This window comes from Melospiza georgiana, chromosome 6 (assembly GCF_028018845.1).
Source record: "Melospiza georgiana isolate bMelGeo1 chromosome 6, bMelGeo1.pri, whole genome shotgun sequence".
In the NCBI taxonomy this organism is placed as follows: Eukaryota; Metazoa; Chordata; class Aves; order Passeriformes; family Passerellidae; genus Melospiza; species Melospiza georgiana.
In genome coordinates, this window is record NC_080435.1 from 49495973 (window position 1) to 49506828 (window position 10856).

The 10856-nt window shown below is 42.4% G+C and overlaps 1 protein-coding gene across 3 annotated transcripts in view; it reads right to left on the minus strand.

The window, feature by feature from the left end:
• Positions 1-6697, minus strand: part of DICER1 (dicer 1, ribonuclease III) — a 63238-nt gene extending 56541 nt beyond the window's left edge. The window contains exon 1 of one of the 3 annotated variants that reach the window (XM_058025773.1): positions 6665-6697. The gene's annotated coding sequence lies outside the window, so the exon portion shown is untranslated. Of the gene's footprint in view, positions 1-6443; positions 6552-6664 lie in introns of those variants that run through there. The other 2 variants (XM_058025774.1, XM_058025772.1) reach the window with 2 other exon arrangements.
• Between the last annotated feature and the right edge of the window lie 4159 nt (positions 6698-10856).

The window sequence follows — 10856 nt, forward strand, 5'->3', positions numbered from 1 at the left end:
AGATAAAAATGCTTTACTTTCCTAAAACCTACACACTTTCTCCTCCAGAGCTTCATCACCCATCATGCCTCAAACCCATTGCTTTCAAATCCCTCAGTAGGTGGCACAGCCACACTTCTGTGGTGGAAGATTTAATTAACTCAGAGCCGTTGTGACTGATTGCACAGTAAACAAATCAACTTATCTATTCACTATATAAACCTATGGATAGACTGGGTATACATTTCTGGAAATACCTGGATATGTTTTTATTTTTTGATTTATAATCTTTGAAAGTATACAGACAGTTTCTTGCTGCCCTATCACTCACAGCTCGCTATCTCTCTTTAGAGTTTAATATTCTTTAGGAACAATGAAGAAAAGAAAAACTTGCCTCACACGCTTTTTTAACAAGTTGTAAAAAATTGTGAGGCTGTCCATGAGATCTTGCTGGCAGTAACTGTAGAAATAATGAAAAAGATACAAAGATAATCCCATGGCTCTCAGTAACAAGCTTCTGTCACTTCCCCCTTACAGTCTCTGCCATTCACGCTGACTCTGTTCATTAAACCGGTAGAAAACATTCAGATTCCAATTTTCCTCTTGCTTTGTTTCACACCAACAGCAAAGTATAAGCAGCAAGAACAAATGACAAGAACACACATGTCATCCTGAGGACTCAAAAAACACACACCAGAAACAGAGGTTTACATGTGTGCTTGTTTGGGGTATTTTTGTTATAAGAAGCAGTATTCTTTTTTTATGCTCATTATCTATCTCCAATAGTAATTTAGTTTCTACAGTCTTGGAGGTCATTGAGATAGCACTATGTTAGACAGCAAGAACCATGAAAAATTATCTTCAGAAGCTAGGGGCAAAGGGAGAAGCATAGATTTTTTTGCCCCCAAACAAATTTTAGCGTCGTTAAGAAGGGATCTGACCTCTGTTATGTAGCAAGTTGACAATACGGGTATTTGACTTTAGTTGAAAGATGGCAAAGGTTGTGGGTCACTAAAAAACAACTGACCAGACTTTTGCTTGTATTGTAAGCACATTCATTTTATGTCTTCTTCCAGAAACAAAGCTGGTAGCCATTGACCATGAAGATATAGCAAAGAACAAGTTTGCCTGCTCAGAAAGACACAGCTTCAGTGAGGAGTTAAAAGTCTTACTTAAGATTGATCCCAGACACTAATATCCTGAATAAAGAAGATATACTATAAATTAATATTATTAATTCATAAAGCCCCAGTTAAGAAGTAAGATTCAATACATTTAAATGTTTTAAGGTATGCAGAATATAAATATCTGAAAAAAGCCTTTTATTTATGCACTTGAAAGTTAAACACAAAAGAGGAGGTGAAAACAAAAACACCTGAATTAACTTGCCAAAATTTAGTGAGAGAAGTTAAGTCTTCTATGGTTTGAGTGCTGTCTGAATTGACCACCCCTACAAGTTTTTACTACAAACTACAAGGCAACTTCACCTTCAGATAGATAGCTAAGCCTTTTTCATTAATTTCTGCTTGAACAAAAAATATAGAGCAGAAAGATGATAAAAGGCGAGTAACAGTTCAAAGAAAGCTGTAAGGAATTTGGTCTAGATCAGAAACCAAGGAGACTTTGCAAACGAAAGAGAAACATGAATTGCAAAGGTAGCCAGCCCAGACATGCTTGCATAGCTAAATCACCTCAGTGGAATCAAAAAAATGAACTTTAAAAAGCAAAATCTATTTACCTCACTTCCTCAGAAAAAGGGATTTATGCAATCAATAAGTGGGCAGGCCTAAAGCTCCAATTCAGTTTTCAAAAACAGAATCATGAAATTCTTATATTTACGACCAATTTCTTTACTGCTACCCAGCTACTTACTAGCATCTCAGCTGAGGAAAAGGCTGCTACATGGCTTGACAAATTATCAAGAATCAGAATCCAAAGAGGACACAGGCATCAGAAATCAGGTTTTAATAACTAACAATAAGGGGTTGGGTCAAACATGCATTTGGGGTCGGGTTTTTTTTATGTTTATATGTGTATTTACACAAATGAAAAAACACAATGATACTGATATTCAAAACAAACAAAGAAAAATCCCAAGGCCAGCTTGGGTCAGTCCCAAACTGACCACCTGTTTCCAGCAACCAACCCTTCAAGTCAGAAACCACCCTGGTGCTCCTCAGATCTCTCACACTCATTCAATGAACCCAAAGGAATGAATCCTTTATAAAGAATAACAGAATATTTAAAACATGGGCAGAAACTGATCCTGCCAGCTTACATCACAGAAGTACTGAGTCCCTGACATAAAGAGAAGAAAGCACAGCAAACCAAGATTTTCTACTACAAAAGATCAAGAGAGAACTCTTGATTTTCTGTCTTGGTAAGAAGGAACTCACTAGTAACACCCATGCCAACCAAAACACAGATCACAACTGGCAAGTGTATTGCACTTCAGGAAAGATCACGACAAGCAGCACTGAAGTCTCTTGGATCCAGGAGTATTTACAACAGGAGAAACTGGAAAATATTGCCCTTTCTTCTCTTTCCCATCAGAGAACAGCCTTTCAACACCTCCAGCTGTGCAGCAAAATAAGTAAATTCCTTGACACAAGTTTCAGTTCTCTGCTTCTTGACTGCATGATTTTGAAGGTAACAAATACAATGGAAAACTGATTGAACTAATGCAGTCTGCAATACAGAGCAGAAATAACAAGGGAATTCCAAATATACTACTCAACATGCATTATGTTACTAGCTAAGCATGCAAGAACTATCAAAACCAAGAGTTTACCTAATATTATTATATGGCACACATTAAAGTGGGCACTACTTTGTTCTCTAGATTAAGTCTTCTAGAATGTTTACTTTAGTAGCAGTCCTAAAGCCACCATATCCCCCCAGTCAATACAGTTTAGACACCAAAACTTGAAATGCCAAAAAAGACTGTAACTTCAGCTAAAAAATGAACTTTTAGCTTTTACTATACAACAAGTTTCTTCTCTTCTGGTTTCTCACAATACATAAGGTACTCACAAAAGGCTAAAGGATGAAAAAATAGACGTCAAGAAGGTGTAAAGCAAAATCATGCCTTCTGATCTACTCCAACTATTCTTAGCCTTCAGGATATAGCATTCTAAAAGCACATTCCAACCATTTTACAGAAGCTTCTGTTTTGTACAACACTCTAATTATACTTTTACTTTCTTTAAAAGTAGCACTTCCTAAAAATATCTATATAAATAAAACCAAACTTCTATCAGTCTGAAGAATTTATTTGAACACATGAAGGTGATGGGATACAGATGGCTGGTGGTTGGTCACAGTCAGGCACTGGGACACAGGAGCCACCTTGCTGTTCTGCCAACAACCTACCAGGCTCAGCATACCCCCTAGTTTGTATTACCTACATGAGAGGGAAAAAGGTCAGAGAGAATTATGGACAACAGAACAATCTATCTCAGAATGTTCTGAAGCTCTACTTGCTGCCTGATAGTGATGCCTTTTCACTGGCCCTAAAATCACAAACCAGACACAGGTGACAAAAAGGGGTCATCTTTACAAGGGTCCTTATGGTGCACAACATGCTGGAAGAAAAGTGCCAAAGATGCACACATAAAATAAAGCAGATACAATTTCTGTATGTTTAGAACTTAGCATAACCTACAAGAATCCCCAATTAGAGACATAGGTGATGAGGTAATTCCCCCCTGGTTCTACCCTTTTCTGAAACTCCCCCTAGGAAAATAACTAAACTTTGTTCATGAAAATGTGTCTGGAGAAGTCATTTTGACCGCAGTTCCCGGAGGATCTAACCTTGGACCCCCAGGGCTTGGTGCCACTGGGGAATTTCTTTTGTCTTTCTGTCCAATGGAGTAGGCAAAATACCAGCTACAAATATAATAAAAGGCTACAGAGCTACAAATATATATGTAAAGAATATAGCGAATATATAAAAGCAAAAAAGGCAAAACCCCCTTTGGTATCAATAAATTAACCTATGCCCCAAAGTAAAAACCTGTCTGTAGTCTTGGCACTTACTGTAATGCTCATCGACCCTAAAGCCCCAGAATCCTTTTCAAAATCTTCCTGAATTCTTGCTCTCACTTTTATTCTAGAGCTTATCTGAAGAGAAATCAAATTATTTCAGCTGTTTTATCCATTCTGCTTAATAACTCCTTGCTCTTTTAAGAATGCATGTGTTTTCATTTGGTTTGCAGTAATTTGCATTCAGTACAGATCAATGCACATTTAGTTAGTTCATACTGAAAGCCAGAATAGATCAGATACACTCAGACTCTGAGCACCTGTGCTGAAGCAAATCCATACACTTTGCTGAAAAAGTGGCAAAGTACTTTGCACATTTTTGAGGTGGGAAAGGAGAAACATGTATTGTCTACAAAAAAAAAAACAAACCACCAAAAAACATGAAAATACATCTGTTTTTGAACGGCAGGTTTTAGGTTTTTTCCATTTGTATGCTACAGATGAACAATGTATTTTTAAAAAGAAAGAAAGAAAAAAGTATAACTCCTAGAAAAAGAAAAACATTAGTGTAATATAACAGACAAAACAGCTTGGTTGGCTTCCCCCTACCAGTAACAAGTGGAGGACATGCATGGAGCTGTGTAATTGCAGGGCAGGCAGAAGTACCTTCCAAGGACCAGCCACCTTTGTGTTTGCCAAGACTGAAAAGATCCTCTGCTTTTTAGAGCCTGGGATGAATTTCACTACAAATTAATTGTTTCAGTTGTCTGGTAAACTTCTGGCATTCCAAATAGACTGATGCACCACATCTATCAGTTACACACAGTGTAAAGGAGTATCGCATTTGTGTTCAGTCTGTAGGATACAGAAATCCTTCAAAAACAGGAGAAACAAGCAAACAATCAATCAACACTTCCCTCTTCTACTTTCTTCATGACTCCCTCTGTGATGTTTGTTATCCCTTCACTGGTATGTCCTTCCTCATGTGAAAAGCCCTAGTCAGTTTTCCATCTACACTTCTCCTAGGCTAATACAACCTCTCTAAATTAGAAGGGAGATAAAGAGAAAATACCCAAACTGCATTTAATATTAAACACATGGGCTGAGAACAGGTTTATACAATCACACACTGATGTCACTGCCTTCTCAATTAATTGCTAAATCTCGTATTAATTGCTTTGTGGCTGCCAAGCACTGACCTGCCACTTTCACAGAACGGAATTATCAGGATGCTTTGAAGAACAGCAGTAGCTAATTCAGGGTCAATGCTTCTGAATAAATATATACATATTTTTAACCCTACCAATTAATAAAGTAACAACCCAATTATTAAACATGTAAAAAAAAACACCTTCCAGCTGAAAACTGCTAGTAGCATCTTCAAAGTTCATGGACCACAGTGTGGAGATAGGCAATAAGAAAGACTCTTCTAAGAGAGGAATAGTTATGAAATGAATTTCAGTTAGTGTCTGTATGAACTTGCTAAAACAAGCACCACCTCCACCTACAGAACACGCACGTGCAGTCAGCATTTCAACAGAGCATCCAGAGTGACTTATTTAAAGAAAACACATAAAATACAGTAAAACAGGGCAAACTGAGTGTCTGCAAAGGTAACTTTTGATTAACACGTTTACGGAAAGAAAACGGAAGACAATCTCCCAACCTACACACTTTCCCCACTTGAGCCAACCACCTAATTTGAAGACCAAAATCTTAACATCAAAAATACTCAAAGCTGATCTGAAGTGCGAAACATCCTCTGGACTGTCAGCAGGTAACCGAGATTCACTATTCACTTTGAGAGTCACTTTTATTGAACCACTAAATTCTGATTAAGCGTAATGCACACAAAAAATACCATTTTTTTATTATATATGAGTACCACCCCTATTTTCTACTCATGCGGGCTACATCTATATTACCTAACACAGCAACAAAGTCCTGTGCAAAAACATATGTCTCTTAACCTTGCACTTTTCACGCACATCCACACAGCAGAAGGTCTGCCTTTAATCTTGCTGCCTACAATTTACCCTGGAAAAGGACGGAAAGGAAGCAAAGAAGAGCCAAGACGTTTTTACACCGCCTTTAACATCAGCACTGCTGAGTCTGAACTGCTTCACCACCCGCCACTGCTTTCCCGGACACGGCGGGAGGGCCCCGAGCCCCGGGAGGCTCCGGCGCGGCTGCCCGGGGGGCGCCGCTCACAGACAAAGCCGAGCGGGGCCGCAGCAAGGCCCGGCCGAGCGGGCCCCGCCGGCGCCGGGGGAGCTGCCCAGGCCGATCGCGGGGCCCGGGCGCCGGCGGCCGCTGGGGCGGAGGCGGGGCAGCACCGCCCGGGCCCCGGGAGGGAGGGACGCGCTGCCGCCATCCCACCCCGCCGGCGGCGGCGGCGCCGGGGCCGCGGGAGCTGCGGCCAGCGGGCGCGACACACCCGCGCTCGGCCGCCATGCAGCTCCCGGCGCGCCATCTCCTACCTGCTCGGACCGGACCCAGCCCGGCGCTTCTCCCTACTACAGGCCGCGTCTCATTGTGCTCCCGCCGCCGCCATTTCCCCGCCGCCGCCGCCTCAGTCCCCGCAGCTGTCAGGTCCCTCCATTCACCTGGGCCCGGGACGGCCTCCCCCTCCCTCCCTTGCCCCTGCGCTACGGCCGGCGCTACGCAAACGGAGCGCCGCCCCCGCCCCTCCCGCCCGTACCAACGGGGGCCGCCCAGCGCCCGCGGCGCAACCCCGCTCCGAGAATTCCGCCCTGCGCAGTCCGCACGCCCCGCATCCCCACACGCTATGAGAGGACGCAGGCGATTGGCGGCCGCAGCCGGGTAAAAGGTGAAAGGTTCGCCCGGCGGCCAATGGGAGCGCGGGATACAGCGACTGCCGGAGAGCCGCCGGCGCTCACGTGCGTGCGCGCTCCCGCCCCTCCCCCGGCGGAGCGGAGCGGGCGCTCGGCCGTGCCCGTGGCGGGCGGGTCTCGCGCGCTGGGGCGGGGGGCGCTGAGGCGAGGGCGGCGCCCGCCATCTTGGGAGGGAGGCCGAGGGCCGGGCCTTCGCTCCGTGTGCCGCTGAGGGTCACGTAGTGCCGGATCTGGGGGAATAGGCTTGTTCTTTCTCACGGCAGGCCGTACGGGAAAAAGGTGATCCCTTTTGGTGATCCCTCCCTCAGCAGCGCTCAGCTGCTCTCTATCAAAAATCCCGCCTTTCCACAACTGGTGGCCATAAGAAGTCACCTCCCTGCCAACGGGCAAAGAGTCACTTTTCTACTGGGGAGCCTTCAATCCTTTCTGGTGCAGGGCCCAGAAGTGGAAGAAGAAAGGACAGCTGAAGGTGGTTGGGTTGTGTGGGTTCCCAAGGCAGCATTGCTTTCTGTCACTGCGTGAGGCAGATTGTTGCCTGGCTGGAGCACTGGTCTCACTCCAGTACTTTGGCAACACTCCATTGATCTAGTAGATGTTACTACTAAATATTTTTAGAAGCGCCCTGAAATATCTGGAATTAAACAGCTGGTGTAGGGTAAGGTTTTGCCACCACCAAAACCCTTCAGGCAGAGGTGAATGAGTTACATTTGTGTTAAGCCAGGGGACCAAGTGAGAGTCTCCTGTGGTCTCATGTGCTGCACAAGGACTGGATGGTGATCGACCTTGGTGGCCTGATAAAGAAGATGGCCATAAATGCGATACCACTGCTGGCCAGCCAGTGCCCTTGTAAGTTGCGTGGAAGGCAGTGTGTTTTCACTGGAAGATCTGTCACTGGATGTCCAGCTTCCTCCTTCCATCTGCTCTCTTCCAGGGACTTGCCATTGTAACACAACCATTTTAACACAGCTGTGCCTGCAAAATCAGTATAAAAAATAAAGCTGACTGGAGCACTCCTAAGATTCGTTAAAAACAACCCAACTAAAATTACTTCAGATTCAAAGTGATCTAGAGGCCTGGGGTATTATCAAATTAAGTATTTTCTTGGCATAAACCTCCGCTGCTGTTTAGAGCACAACTTCTCAAGTGCCTGCCATTCTGTTGTTAAATGTTACAGTACTGGGTATTTTTATAGGATTGAAAGGGCATCCTTCTGTTTTTTTATGGATGGAAGAATAATTATATCCCATGACAAAAGCTGAGGAAGAAGAGCAGCTGTTCAGTCTTATCCAGTGGGAACTGTCAGAGCATATGGGTCTATTTTTCCAATTTTAGCTGAAGTACTGAAGGAAATTGGCATTCTTGATTCCTTCTAACATGAAATGGAGCAGAAAGAAACCCTCCTTAGTGCAGGCCATGGTTAAATAATGAATTTTATCCATTTCAAGTAGGTTCAAAGAGAAAGCAAGCAGAATACTTAGAAAACAAAATAGACAAATACCAGGAGAATTCTGGAAGTTATTTTCTTATAAAATTGGGTGTCTTTCTCCACAGCTATTTCCTCCTTGAGCCTTCTGGCTGACAGGAGTTTTTGATATAAAAGCACAGGATAAAATCTGTGCTGTTCCTTACAATCCTGTCCCCATTATCCTCTCTCTATTCTAAGAAACAGATATTTGATGTCATATATTTGTGTAATCAGACCTAACCCTCAGAGTTTAACCCTAAATTAAAAATTTATGTTTTTTATCTTTTATGTTATTTCACAAATTCCTTACAAAGATTTTTAAAGCGAGATAAACTCGCGAGATGTGAGATGAACTCGTGAGATGTGAAACGCAACTGAAAAACTCCACATATTTCAAACTGGTTGGGATTCAGAGTTTGGTAAAAAAACACACAACTAACCCTAAAACCAAAACAAACAGGCTGTAGGATGAAAAGGACACACTGCCCAACTATTAAAATCTGGGAAAGAATAAGTCACAATGTACCAAGTAACAGCCTTCCCCGTATCTTTAGTACTATAAATATTGATATTTACTCTATGGGGTAACTGTTGTTAGACAACAAGAAAATAGAGACATTTATCTCCCTTTTTAATAAAATTAGTAATGGATGGTGAGTGGAGGCTTTTCTGGTTTTTTCTAATGACTAAGAATAAAGAAAGATTCTGTTTGGGTTAGAAAAGAGGAAAACTGACATTAAAAATCACTTTGTCACAACTTTGTTCATGCTACAGAACTCTCCAATCACGCTAGTGGAAACCAGGCATTTCAGCTCCGCTCACATCAGGGTCTGAAATGGCTCTGGAGAGATTCCTGGCTGAGACAATGGTGACCTCTGTTGTTGCCTGCTGCTGGTGCCAGCCACGGTGCCCTCCTGTCACAGCCTGGCTCAGTGTGGCACTCTGGCACAGGCTGCCAGTCACCGAGGCAGTGCGCGCCCAAGTGTTGCATCCCAGTTCCTCTGGCCAGGATAGGATGTGTCTATTCTGCACTCCACTTGGGAAATTTTCCTTGAGGTTTTCCTCTCAAGAAGCCCCCAGTCTGGCTGCCAGGTTTTCCAGCTCCTAGCTGAGAATCACTGCTGGAAAGAGCAGTTGAAAACGTTTTAAACCACGGTGCTAATTACAACACCTGCAATGTATCATGAGAAAAAGCTGCAGGTATGATTGTAGAGAAGGAAGTTGGAAGAAAGAAAGAAGATTCTATTTCTAAACCTGAAACTTAGATTCTAAGAAGGTGTTAGGTTGCATGAATCTTTGTCTCACCCTAGAATGCATTAAAAAAAAATTGGCATGCTTTCCTACTTCAGTGACCCAGACTTTGTAATTCCAGGGATATTTTCTTTAGTGCAAGAGAAACCTCAGTAATATTTTCTTTTTTTACCTCTTTAAATTACTGACATGAGCATATGAGCTGACATCATTTGGAAACTGACTCCTCTGTTTCCTGGCAACATTTCCCAGGCAGAGTTCCCTGCTTTTTCCTTGGATTTCTTCAGACTGATGATCTCCTCCATCATCTTCTACTTACAGTCTCCAAAGTATGTCTATCACAGTGACACATCACTAAACGAAACAAATTTAAATCACTGGTAAGGAAGAAAGATGGAGAAAAGAAATGTTCTGTTAGGAAAGAAATCAATTTTTGACCCCCTATAGCCACCACTGGCTAAAAGACGAGGGAAAACAAAATTTTTCAACTGCAAGATTTGTATTCAACTCTGAGCTTTGAATTCTGTTAGCTGTTCTGGAATGCCTCACAAAGACAGAATATTTTTAAACCAAAATTGGCTCCCAACTCATCTAGAAATAATTCCTGGCTGTTTTTGATGCCATCAAACCTACAATGAGTTTGGATGCTGTGATTAATTTTTCCTATAAATTTAGAAATACATCAAAAGTAGAAAAAGGAGGGAGTCACAAAGGATGTTGGTGTGACTAAAAACATCTCCTGAACATGAGCAGCAAAATGGAAAAGTTTTGCCCAGGTTTACTGATGATGTTAGCCTGTGAAGAACTGAGCCCTGCACTGTTTCCTTCCAGGTTTGTGCCAGCAGGGAACTAGAGGGGCAAGGGGGAAAGGCTCTTCCTTTCTGCCTTTTCTAAAAATGGATTGCAGGGTTTCCTTTTTCCAGTCACCTACGACTTCACCTGATGTTTTTTTTTTTTTACTGAAAGAGGGGAGCAATTTCACAAGTAGCTGCAATGGCACAAAGCAAACGATCTGTCATACAACAGTTAACAGAAGTTCCTAATGTCCTTGAGATATACCCTTGTTAATGCTCATTTATGCCTGAGAACCAAGAAATACCACTTTACAATGTATAAATCTATATGTATGTCAATTCTTGTTAACATGCAGAAAATGCATATCAGCAGTGATAAATCTGTTCCCCGGGGTACAGAGCAACCATAAAAAAGAAATGAAAAATAATCAATTCAAAGCATTTACAGCAGATGGAGCTATACATTTTGCTTTGATCATATATTACATGATATTCCAAGATAAAGTGTGGTTTGCCAAGGACTGTGGT